This window comes from Mauremys reevesii, linkage group 3, assembly GCF_016161935.1.
Source record: "Mauremys reevesii isolate NIE-2019 linkage group 3, ASM1616193v1, whole genome shotgun sequence".
NCBI classification, from domain to species: domain Eukaryota; kingdom Metazoa; phylum Chordata; order Testudines; family Geoemydidae; genus Mauremys; species Mauremys reevesii.
The window spans coordinates 44,635,384-44,648,691 of NC_052625.1; the positions used below are offsets into that span (position 1 = coordinate 44,635,384).

General features: G+C 46.6%; 1 long non-coding RNA gene across 1 annotated transcript in view; it reads right to left on the reverse strand.

Annotated features, from left to right (window-relative positions):
• Positions 1–8,260: 8,260 nt before the first annotated feature.
• LOC120401387 overlaps positions 8,261–13,308 on the reverse strand; it is a 28,079-nt gene continuing 23,031 nt past the window's right edge. Inside the window, exon 3 of the long non-coding RNA XR_005596424.1 lies at positions 8,261–8,458. This is a non-coding gene — a long non-coding RNA (uncharacterized LOC120401387). The remainder of the gene's footprint in view (positions 8,459–13,308) is intronic.

Genomic DNA, 13,308 nt, shown 5'->3' on the forward strand with positions numbered 1-13,308 from the left:
CTGCGGACTATGGATATATCTTCATTACTGTGTAAACTTGAGTTATCTTCACTTGAGTTACTTCTCTTGAGCTGGCCTGGTTGAAGTGAGAGGAGCCACACTGTGAAATAACACTTGGGCTTTTAAAATCAACTGCTGTACTCCTCCCCGGCGAGGGGAATAGTGCTAAAATCAATCTTCTTGGGTCAAATTTGGGGTAGCGCAGATGCAGCATTGTGCAATTTGTCGGTATTGGCTTCCGGGAGCTATCCCAGAGTGCTCCAATGTAATCGCTCTGAACAGCACTTTCAACTATGATGCACTAGCCAGGTACACAGGAAAAGCCCCAGGAACTTTTGAATTTCATTTCCTGTTTGGTCAGCGTAGCGAGCTCAGCAGAACAGGTGACCATGCAGTCCCAGAATCGAAAATGAGCTCCAGCAAGGAGCGAACGGGAGACACTGGATCTGATTGCTGTACGGGGAGAAGAATCTGTGCAGGTAGAACTCCGATTAGAAAGAAGAAATGCTAATATATATGCCAAAATTGCACCGGGCATGGTGGAGAGAGGCTACACCAGGAACACACAGCAGTACCGTGTGAAAGTTAAGGAGCTCAGGCAAGCCTACCACAAGACAAAGGAGGCAAACAGTTGCTCTGGGTCAAAGCCCCATACATGCCACTTCTATGATCAGCTGCATGCCATTCTAGGGGGGGACCCTACCAGTATCCCATCACTGTCCGTGGACACCTGCAAGGGGGGAGTCTCACGCATCACAGAGGAGGATTTTGTGGATGAGGAGGAGAATGCGCAGCAGGCAAGCGGAAAATCTGCAAATGGACATGATCAGGCATCTTGTGGAGCTGCTGCAGAAAAGGCAACAAGAGCACAGAACGCTGCTGCATCCATTGTATAACTGCCTGTCGTCCTCCCCAAGTTCCACATCCTCCTCACCCAGACACCCAAGAACGCAGGGGAGGAGGCTCCAGGCAGCCAGCCACTCCACTCCAGGGGATGGACGAAGCAACAGAAGGCTGTCATTCAAACAGCTTTGATTTGTAGTGTGGCTACAATAAGCAATGTGGCCTTGTCCTTCCCTCCTCCCCCACCCCACCCGGGCTACCTTGTCAGTGATCTCACTTTTTTTTAATAAATAAAGAATGCATGGATTCAAAACAATAGGGTCATTATTTCCTTTGCTAGCTGTGGTCGAAGTGGGGAGGGGGATTGGCTTACAGGGAAGTAAATTCTACAAAGGGGGTGGTTTTGCATCAAGGAGAAACACACACAACTGCCACACTGTCGTCTGGCCAGTCATGAAACTGGTTTTTAAAGCCTCTCTGATGTGCAGCGCACCTACCTGTGCTCTTCTAATCACCCTGGTGTCTGACTGTTCAAAACTGGCCACCAGGTGATTTGCCTCAACCTCCCACCCCGCCATAAACATCTCTTCCTTACTCTCACAGAGATTGTGGAGCACACAGCAAGCAGCAATAACAATGGGAATATTGCACTGAGGTCTAACCTAGTCAGCAAACAGTGCCAGCAAGCTTTTAAACGACAAAGGCGCATTCTACCACCATTCTGCACTTGCTCAGCCTATAGTTGAACTGCTCCTTACTACTGTCCAGGCTGCCTGTGTATGGCTTCATGAGCCATGGGAGCAAGAGGTAGGCTGGGTCCCCAAGGATAACTATTGGCATTTCAACATCCCAGTGGTAATTTTCTGGTCTGGGAAGTAAGTTTCTTCTTGCAGCTGTACAAACAGCCCGGAGTTCCTACAGATGAGAGCATCATGCACCTTTCCCAGCCATCCCACACTGATGTCAGTGCAACCAGAGCTGGCTCCAGCTTTTCTGCTGCCCTAAGCGGCAAAAAAAAAAAAAAAGAGCGGTGGCACTTTGGCGGCAGTTCAGTTGCGCCGCTCTTTCTGCAGCAGTTCAAAGCCAGGTCCTCCCTCTCTTCCTCTTCGGTGGCAATTTGGCGGCACCTCAAAGAGGAAGAGAGGGAATGAGGGACCCGCCACCGAATTCCCGCCAAAGACCCAGACGTGCCGCCCTGACACTGGACGGAGTGCCACCCCTTTGAATTGGCTGCCGCCCCAAGCACCTGCTTCCCATGCTGGTGCCTGGAGCTGGCCCTGGGTGAAACGTCCCTTATGATCCACCAGTCCTTGCAGCACCATTGAGAAGTACCCCTTGCGGTTTATGTATTGGTTGGCAAGATGGTCAGGTGCCAAGATAGGGATATGCATTCCGTCTATCGCCCCACCACAGTTAGGGAGCCCAATTGCAGCAAAGCCATCCACTATGACCTGCACATTTCCTAGAGTCCCTACTCATGCTAGCAGAAGGTTACTGATTGCCTTGGCTACCTTGATCACAGCAGCCCCCGCGGTAGATTTTCCCACTCTGAATTGATTCCCGACTGACCAGTAGCAGTCAGGCATTGCAAGCTTCCACAGGCCTATCGCCACTCACGTCTCAACTGTCTGGGTCCATGTCCGCCTCACAATCGTCCTCGTGCTGGCGGCTCCTAACCAGGTTCTGCACATACTGCAGGATAATGTGCGAGATGTTTACAATGCTCACAACAGCAGTGGTGAGCTGAGTGGGCTCCATGCTTGCCGTGCTCTGGCATCTGCAGGAAAAAATGCGCAAAACGATTGTTTGCCATTGCTTTCAAGGAGGGAAGGAGGGCGGGGAGACTGACATGTACCCCAAACCACCTGCAACAATGTTTTTGCCCCATCAGGCATTGGGAGCCTAACCCAGAATTCCAATGGGCAGTGGAGACTGTGGGATAGCAACCCACATTGCACCACTCTGTGAGTCAATGCTATTGAGGACGCACTCCGCCGACCTAATGTGCTTAGTGGGGACATGCACAATCGACTGTATAAAATCGCTTTCTAAAGATCAACTTCTATAAAATTGACCCAATTTCATAGTGCAGACCTACCCTTAATGTCTAAGGGCAGGTCTACACTATGGGGTTAAGTCAACCTAAGTTACCCAACTCCAGCTAGGTGAATAATGTAGCTGGAGTCGACATAGTTTAGGTCGACTTACTGCGGTGTCTGCACCACACTGGGTTGACAGGAGAAATTCTAAAAATTGCAGTGTAGACATTCAGGATCAGGTTGGAGCCTGCATTCTGAGACTCTCCCCCCTCACAGGGTCTTAAAGCCCAGGCTCCAGCCTGAGCCTGAACATCTACACTGCAATTTTTAATCCCACAGCTTAAGCCCCACACACATACGCGCTGATATCCACTGTTCCCGGTGGGTGCTCGACCACACCCCCATCCCTGCACCTCCCTCGCCCCATCCCCATTCCACCCCTTCCCCCAAGTCTCTGCCCCCTTCCCGCCCCCATTCCACCTCCTTCCCCCAAGTCCCCGTCCCGCCTCTTCTCTGCCTTCTTCTCCCTCCCTCCTGGAAAGTCCTAAGTGCCGCCAAATGGCTGTTTGGTGGCGGGAAGTGCTGGGAGGTAGGCGGAGGAGCGGGGATGCGGCACGCTGTGGGAGGGAGGGGAGCTTCGCTGCAGAGCACCCACTAATTTTTCCCCATGGGTGCTCCAGCCCTGGAGCACCCATAGAGTTGGCGCCTATGCCCACAAGCCCAAGTCAGCTGATCCAGATCAGCCTTGGCCATACCATGGGTCTTTTATTGCCATGTAGACGTACCCTGTGAGACAGACTGGCCAGTGGGGCTTGCACTACTACTCCAAAAGCAGTTGTGTAGGCAGCGCTCTGAAGTTGTGGCTCGGGCTGGAGCTTGGGCTCTGAAGTCTAGGGAGTGGGGTGGGCTTCAGAGCCTGAGCTCCAGCCAAGCCACAACTTCAAAGCGCTGGCAACATCTGTTTTTAGAGCACGAGCCCCACCAGCCTGAGTCTGTTGACCCAGGCTGGAAGGCTCACTCCCATTGGCTCCAAGATAGTTTGGAGTTAGCAAAATCTAGTCCAAGTTTATAAACCTTTCTGTAATTTAAACCCATGATTTTATTTAAAGGGAGAGTCAACACTTGTCTATACACAGCACAGAACTCACTGCCACAATGTATCAGTCAGTACAAGAGCTTAGAAGTCTGAAAAGGATTAGGTGTTTATATGGATAACAAAAATATCCACAGTTACATACATTGGAATACAAGTGGAAAGAGACTATAAAGACTGCTCCAAAGCCCATTGGAGTCAATGGGAATCATTTCACTGATCGGTAGGTTTGGATCAGGCCCATATGTACACTGAAGGATGAAGGTTTAACAACCACTAACCAACAGAGGTTAGGAAGGAACTTCCCTGTCAGCTGGTATTCTATAATTGACACCTTCCTCTGAAGCAGTTAGTACTGGCCACTGTCAGAGACACGATACTGGACTAAACAGACCACTGGTCTAATCAGGTATGACAATATTTATATTCCTAATAGAAAAATCAGTTTTGCTGTTTTTTTAACTAAAAAGACAATATTTTTAGGGAAAACTGCTAGAATTCTGAATTTTTTTATTTTACTGGAATACCTCTATCAGGCAGAATGAAGAGATATAGTTACAGTGTTTCACAGAATTTTATGAGTATTTCACAGAAGGATTTTAAAACATCTTATCCAGACACAAGTACTGAGTCCAAAATCTAATAAACAAAATCAAATATATAAAATCACTCTGACATTAAATAAAATGTATTTCTATGGAACAAACTGTCAGTCTATTTTCCTTTCCATAAGACTCTTAATAGGTCTTGTCAACATTTTTCATTCACAATTTTTTTTCATGATAAATGGTCTTTTTCAAATATGAAAACTATAGAGGAAATTTTTAAACTTTTTTGAAAATCTCTGATTTTTTTTGAACCCCCTCAAAAAAATTCCTCTCTTTACCTTTCCCCTTCCTTTTATTCATTTTCTTCTCTTTCCACCCTTTTCTTCAATTTTGCTAGCAAAAAAGTGGGAGGGGAGATGAATGGAAAGGAGGGAGGAAACTGGTTTCAATTTTTTTCATAGAAAGTTTTGCATATTTGTTGTTAAAATTTTGAGGAAAATTAGTTTTAATTTTTCCCATAGAAAACATACAATTTTGACCAATTCTATCATTTAAGATATATCTGTGAGGAGCTGGTTTGATTTTTTTTTCATGTGAATTTGCTGCTGGTTAAAGGTGCCAAATCAACAGCTCTGGAGAACAAAGTCCCTTATTTAGCCACAGAACACATAGCACCCATTTCTTCCACACTACACCACAATTCTCACCCAGAGGGCTGAAAAAAAATGGTCCAACTCAGCTCTGAATTTGCTTTAGATCTCATTTACACCACTTTTACACCAGTGTGACTCAACTGAATTCAATAGGCATACTTCTGATCTACGCTGACGCAAGGAGAGAAGAATCAGGCCCAAAGAAATTGGAGCGAGACATCTTGCCAATTCAGTCCTTGGCCTCTCTACCAAAACTGCCAGCCAGCAGGCCAGTTAATGCCAGTGGTGGGGTAATTTTTGTGAAGTAGGAACGTATCCAGTGGGAAATGGACTAAGACCACACAATGAATTTCCTAGCTATAGATCACCACACAGTGATGAAATGGCAACCAGTTTGTCACTACCGACCTGAGCTGACTTCAACCAGCAGCCTCAAGGTAGAAGGCTCTTTATCCAATTACCAAACCAGAACCTGACTTTGATGGGTATTTTTTTAAAAAACAAAAATGTAACTGATGCATTACCAGCAGTTACCATGCATGCCCGGCTGGACAGTAAACATTTATTTAAAGCTGCCACTTGTGGAAACAGGCATCAGTGATTTCAGTTTAAGTTCCTAAATTATATTCAGTTGCTGGCAGCAGATTATTCAGTTTTAAACTCTGTAGTTTCAGTTTTGCTGACTGCTGGAAGCTAGAAGAGAACAGGGCTGATAGGAAATGCTATCTGGTGAGCTGAAACATAAGAGAAATATATTTGTCAGCTGTGGGCCCCACTGTAGGTCAGTCACTATGGGTCCCTTTGGGAGTTGGTAGTTCCAGGAATGATATCACAGCAGGTCAGTGGTCTGACAGCTGGGCTGTTCATAGTGACCCATTTATCTTTCTGAGATTCACTTGTTCAGACTGAAAGACAACAGGATCTTCACTGCATTTGTGAAACAACAGAGACATCCAGTGTCTGACTGGTTAAACTGCATGTTTCTTATGTATAACGAGATAGGTTACCAGATTTGTGTGCATACCCCACAGTCTTATGTACGTACAGATGTATACTTTAAGGCATCAGTTTTCAACTGGGGGATCCACAGCCCACAGGAGGCCATGAACAGGTTTCAGGGGTCCATCAAGCAGGGCCCCAGAGCCCCGCTGCCTCATGGGGACTGAAGCCCTGGAGCCTTGCCGCTACGTTGCCTGGGGCTGAAGCCGAAGTTTGAGCAATTGAGCTTCACGAAGCCCCCTGTGGCACGGGGTCCCAGACAATTGCCCTGCTTGCTACCCCCTAGCACCAGCCCTGGCTTTTATATGCAGAAACACAATTGCTGTGGCACACATAGGCCGTGGAGTTTTTAATAGCATGTTGGAAAGAAAAAGGTTGAGAACCCCCCTGCTTTAAGAGATTAAAGCACCTGGGGAAGGATCATCCACTGGTTGAGGCACAGGATAGGGAGTCAGGAGATCTGATTTCTATTGCCATAGATTTTCTCTGTGATCTACAAGTGACTTCACCTTTCCATGTCTCAGTTCCTATATCTGTTTCCCCCCACCACAAATTTAGCTTCATGACCCAGTTTCTCACCTGGTGTAAAAGGGTATAGTTCTATTAACTTAAATGGAGCTACACCAATTGATATCAGCTGAAGATCTCCTCCTAAATTTCCTGCTTTTCAGATATTTAAAGCTACTCGAATAGAACTTTAGATGTAAAAAGCACAGTTATCTCCACTTTAACAATGTATTTCTGTCTGGGAATTATACTTACTGTACAATCTTTAACGACATAAAATACCACAGAATAAATGTAGTAAATACTGAGATGGGCCCAATGATCTAATCTTTGTGTCAAAGTGAAAAAAAGAAAAAAGGCTTTTAAATCAATACCATGTAGAGCTTTTCGTAGGAGACTATTCCACATCCCTACTTGTTGTGCCATATCTAAATTACAAAGTGCAAGATTGCTGGGGCAGAGACTGCAGCTTTCTACATCTACAGAGAAGTGCCTGGCATAACGTTGTGTATTGAAGATAATAAATAATAATACATATCTTTCTAATTAAAACATATATCTGAAAAAAGTATGTTGGTAGAAAGGAGAGCACAAGTGACCTGAAAAGGGCTAATATTCAAAATTGGGACCAGTATGTGAAGGATTTTCATACGAAATATGGCACCTGGTACTGTTAAAAACAGTTTCTGAGGCTTTGTAAATAAAATACATACATAGCATAGCATGACTGATATAAAGATTATGCACACAACATTGAGTATTAAAGTCAAAGGTGAAAATAACCTGGTACGGTCCGGTACGGCGTACCGGTAAGAGCCGGTACACAGTCGACTGTACCGCTGGTGGCCGGGAGCCCTGGGGCTCTGGCAGTGATTTAAAGGGCTGGGGCTCCCAGCTGCCGCTACCGCTACCACGCCAGCAGCCAGAGCCCCAGGCCTTTTAAATCGCCGCTGGAGCCCCAGGTAAGCAGCGGCAGCCATGAACTCTGGGGCTCTGGCAGCGATTTAAAGGGTCTGGGGCTCCGGCCCTTTAAATCACTGCCGGAGCCCCAGGGAAGCAGTGGTGGCCAGGAGCCCCAGGGCTCCAGCGGTGAGTGAAAGGTTGGGGCTCTGGCCCTTTAAATCACTGCTGGAGCCCCAGGGTAATGCTGGCAGTGGCGGCGGCCAGGAGCCCTGGGCCCTTTAAATTGCTGCTGGCCGTGCTGGCCCACCCCTTTCACCCGAGGCCCCGCCCCTTCTGGTTGTGGCCTCACTCCCACCTTGCTCAGGACCCTGGCCCGCTGCATACTGGTAAGTCCCTTAAGTTACTTTCACCCCTGACTAAAATAATAGTAGGTAGAGAATTAACACCAATCCTGTACTCCTGGCACAGTTTTTGGGGTAACTAAGGAATGCCAGACCAGGTCCGTATGGGCAGATCTGCAGCTAATGTCTATCGGCACAGCTCTGTTGAAATCAGTGGCACTAGGCTGATTTACATCTGCTGAAGACCCAGCCTTTAATGTGGCGCATCCTTTGTCATGTGATGCCAACATTTCTGTAATGACTGATATAGGACAATGGAACTACTCACATGAATAAGAACTATTCACAGGAATAAAAGCTGTAGCTGAGGGCTATAGAGGTCAGGGCTCCTGGGTTCTGTTCTTCATTCTGCTATGGATTTTTGTGGGTGATCTTGGACAAGTCACTTAGATCAACATCTTCAAACTTCGGTGCCTGAAGCTCCATATTTAGATGCCTAAATATGACGTCTGATTTTCGCCGATCCTGAATCCTAGAGCGGAAAGATGGTTTGGGGAAGAAGGTACTGAAATAGGGCTCATGAGAGCAGGATTCTATTTCTAGGTATGTCACACATTTCCTGTGTAATCTCGGGTCAATCACTTAATGTATCTGTCTCAGTTCCCCAGCTGAGCATAATAATACTTCCTTTGTCTGGCCTGTTTATTTAGATTGTAAATAGAGTATTTCAGGGCAGGGATTATTTCTTACGCTGTGTGTGTACAGTGCCTAGCACAATGAGACATGAATCTCAGCTGGGGCCTCTAGATGCTACTGTAATGCAATAATAATTTGCAGTTCCCAGTGAAACCAACAGGAGCAATGAGTGCTCACCACATTGAAAATCAAATCATTTATTTAGGTGCCTAAATATGAGGTTAGGTGTCTCAAACACCTACCTTTAGATACCTATGTTAAAATATTCATCATAATCTCTCCCAGTATTCGTTTCCCCCTCTATAATATGGATTTAATAATATTTATCTATCTCAGAGGAAGGAACATGATAAAGCTTAGGTAGTTAATACTGGGTAAAGCAATTAGGGCTCTTTAGCTAAAAGGCAGCTATAGAAATATCAAGAATTAATAAATCACTTAATTCAAGCAGAATGAGCTGCTGTGAAAATGAGTCTCTCACACACCCAAGAAGCATTAAAAGGATATTGGGCCAGACTGTGGCCATGGAGTGCTCAGCGTGAGTCAGGAGGACATGTGCAAAGGTGGCTTTGAGCCATATTTATATTCCCCGGCTCTTCACAGGGCCTGTCTCCTTTAGCTTGAACCAGCTGCCAATGGCCCAAAGAAGCCATTACATCCGTTGGGAATCACAAAAGTGTACAGATGACCTGACCATACTCCCTTTTCCCCAAACATAAGCTGCGCCCGCACGGACGTGGTCCACTTGCCATTTGGGCGGTGCTGCACCTGCGCTGGCTGGTGCCTAGTGAGCTGCCGGCTGTGCTGCAGAGTGTGCTCTTCTGGCACGGCCAGGGCATCCACATGCCCGCCCGGTAGGGTTGCCAACTATCTAATTACACAAACCCAAAGACCTTTGCCCCGCCCCCAGCCCCTTCCCTGAGACTACCCCCTTGTCCCGTCCCTTCTCCGAGGCCCCACTCTCTGCTCACTCCATCCCCCCTCTTCCGTCACTCGCTCTCCCCGATTTCACTCACTTTCACCAGGCTGGGGCAGGGTTTGGGGTGCAGGAAGGGGTGTAGGCTCTGGGAGGGAGTTTGGGTGCGGAAGGGTATGTGGGATGCAGGCTCTGGGAGAGAGTTTGGGCTCTGGGAGTTTGGGTGCGGGCTGTAGGCTGGGGCAAGAGGTTGGGGTGCAGGAGGGAGCTAGGGGGTTGGCATTTACCTTGAGTGGCTCCCAAAAATGACCGGCATATCCCTAGGTGGGGGGCCCAGGGGGTCTCTGTGCTCCGTGCCTACAGGCACCGCCCCTGCAGGTCCCATTGGCTCCAATGGGAGCTGCACAGTCAGCGTTCGGGGTGGGGCAGCGTGTGGAGACCCCTCCCCAGGGGCCACAGGAACATGCCGGCTGCTTCCGGGAGCGGTGCAGAGCAAGGGTGGGCAGGAAGCCTGCCTTAGCCCCGCTGTGCTGTCAGTGGTAGTGGTGGCTGGGGGTCCCCTGGCCCTTTTAAATCACCCAGGCCCCTGGGCAATTGCCCCATTTGTGTCTCTCCCCCCCCGCGCCCCGCGTTGGTGGGCCTGGAGAGGCCCAAATGTTTTTTGTGCCCAGGGCCCCAGTAAATCTTAATCCACCTCTGCCTGTGCCATAGGTGACAATTTTACAATGTGTTGGGGGCTGCTCGTCCCCCAGCTCTGCTCCAGGCCCCGCCCTCACTCCACCCCTCCCCCAAGGCTCCACCCCTGCCCTGCCTCGGCCCCCCCCCGCGCCACCCCCACCTCGTCTCTTCCCACCCCGTTCCATCCCTTCTCCCCCTCCCCCGAGCACACCACATCCTTGCTCTTCCCCCTCCCCCCGAGCCTCCTGTGCACTGCGGAACAGATGATTGCCACAGACAGGAGGTGCAGGGAGTGGGGGGAGGCGCTGATTGGCGGGGCCCGCCAGCAGACAGGAGGCGCTGGGCGGAGGGGGAGGTTCTGATAGGGGGCTGCCGGTGGGCGCTCAGCACCCACCATTTTTTCCCCATGGGTGTTCCAGCCCCAGAGCACCCAAGGAGTCAGCGCCTATGGCCTGTGCTGCTGCCTTCTACTAAGAGACATTTCACCCCATGGCACATGAGATCATCCCTTCCAAGCCCTTTATAAATGTACTAACAACTGAAGGGTGTGTGTGTGTGTGTGTTTGGGGAAACACACTCCGGTATGTTTCTTCAAGTAACCAGGAAGTTTCCACTGTTAATGTTGCTGACTTTATTGTTTGATTTAGTTTGAATATTATGATTTATTCTACATTTGGGAAAAATGTATTGACTATCAAATGCCTGTTGGGTCTGATTCTGATATCTGACATGATTGGAATTACTTCTGATTTATACTAGTGCAAGTGAGAGGATAATCAGGCCCAAGGAATTGGTAAGGTGATTTAAGTTTGTTATTTGTTTAGTGATGTAATTAAATATATTACAATACAATAAGGACATTAACGAGTAAGTTTTAATAAAGTTTAAAAAAAAAGACATCTTCCTTATTAGTATAACCCATGAAAAACAATGAGCCAAATTCTGCTATTAAAAAGCTACAGGATATAAACAATTATTGAATCTATTTTCCTATGTTAAGTTCTCCTCACACCTTCTATGGGCCATCTTAATTATCACTTCAATACATTTTTTTTCCTCCTGATGATGAGAGCTCATCTCAATTGATTAGACTTTTCCTGTTGTTATGCATACTTCCACCTTTTCATGTTCTCTGTATGTATAAATATCTCCTGTCTGTGTGTTCCATTCTATGCATCCAAAGAAGTGAGCTGTAGCTCACGAAAACTCATGCTAAAATAAATTTGTTAGTCTTTAAGGTGCCACAAGTACTCCAATTATTTCAATGGAATTACTCTGGGTTTCTACTCATGTGAGAACAGAACTGGAATCAGTGATGTTCCCTAATGATTTGAGCTAAATTTTGACCTCACTTATGCAAGTGTACAACCAGAGAAGCTAATATCAGAACCCTGGGGCCTCATCCAAACCCCACTGAAAGCAATGGGAATCTTTCTAATTATTTCAGTGGGCTTTGGATTAGCTGCCTGTGACAGTCTATATCCTTATGTTCACCCTTTTTACAAAACTATAATGAATTTTGTACAACGTATGCTTGTGAGGTATCATTTGAAAACTCATAATTTGCTGAACATTATTGTCCCTATAAGATATGTGTGGAAACATTGTATGTAAAATTATAAAATTCTACTGTATAAGATATATTCCAAGTTTAGAAAAGCAGACACAAACCAATTCCTCAGAGACAAAAGTCAAACTGATGCCTCAACCAGGTGTCAGTTAAATCAAATGGACTAACACCTAGTTAAGCGGCCATTCTTTGGCAGGAAAAATGGTGTGAGCAAGAAATTTACATGTTGGAAAAGAAACAGCTGGAAGTTTCCATCCCACAGACTTGCTATCACCTGAACCCCATCTGGAGATGATTCTCAAAGAAGAGGAAAAGGATAGAAATGAGGAAGGGAGACCTCAAATCACCTCTCTCTCCTCATCTCTAGTCATAGCACCAACACTACTTGAAAGACAAAGGAAGCATCATTCAACTGGGGGAAGGGTCCTGGCTGAGAGGAATCCAGCCAGACTGCTGTAACCATGTGGTGAGAGAAACCTTTTTGCTTTAAGTTTACTTATCTTATTAAGTTAGGTATTAATTTGCATGTTACCTTTTATTTGTTTGTAATCAATTCTGACTTTTATGTCTCATTACTTATAATTACTTAAAATCTATCTTTCTGTAGTTAATAAACTTGTTTTATTTAAACCAATGTGTTTGGACTGAGGTGTTGGGGAATTTCATTTGAGATAACAGGATTTGTGCCTATCATTTTCTATTAATAAAATGATGGACTTTCTATGAGCTTGTATTGTCCAGAAGGAGAGAGCTGGCCAGTACAAGACACATATTTCTGGGGACAAGTCTGGTGTCACATATTTCTGGGATTTTGCTGGTGTCACTCTGCAATATAATTTAGGAGTGGTTAGCTGTACCACTCTTGCAATATAGCTGAGAGTAATTTACATGCTGGAGGCTGTGAGTGAGCAGGCCAGGAATGGCTGTTCCCAGAGCAAAGCAGTGTAAATGAATCCCCAGGTTGGAGTACTGAGGAGACACAGCTGTTCAACAGTCCAGATTGTACCCTGGGTAATGTCACAGTGCCTAGGACTTTATTTATTTATTTTCATTTGTCAAAGTATTGCTTTTCTTCCTGTGTTTTGAATGGATGAGCAAGGCAAGGAATATGGAAAATTATTAGACATGCCACAAACCTATTTTATAACCTGAAACCTTTTGAAAAGGTTGGCTGTGGGATATATTCTTGGATATATTTCAACTGGATTTCCCACTGGTGCAGACTGAAACTGTATAGTGAACTGAATTCTTTTTCATCTTATTTCTCTCTCCCTCCCTCACTCTTTCTATATGTGAATGTAGCAGGGTGGTTACCCTGCTTCTGCCCTGAAGGGCCTAAAACAGCCCTGGGGGAAGGTTGTGGCTGGGGGCTGCTAAGCTGGGCTGATTGGGAAGTGGCTGCAGCTGGGCCACGCCCCAGTCAGGCTCAGCTGGCCTGTATAAAGAGGCTGTGAGCCAGGAGCTCAGCAGTCTCCCTCTGCCTGTAGAGGGAGAAGGGCCTGGCTGCAGGGAGCTAGAGACA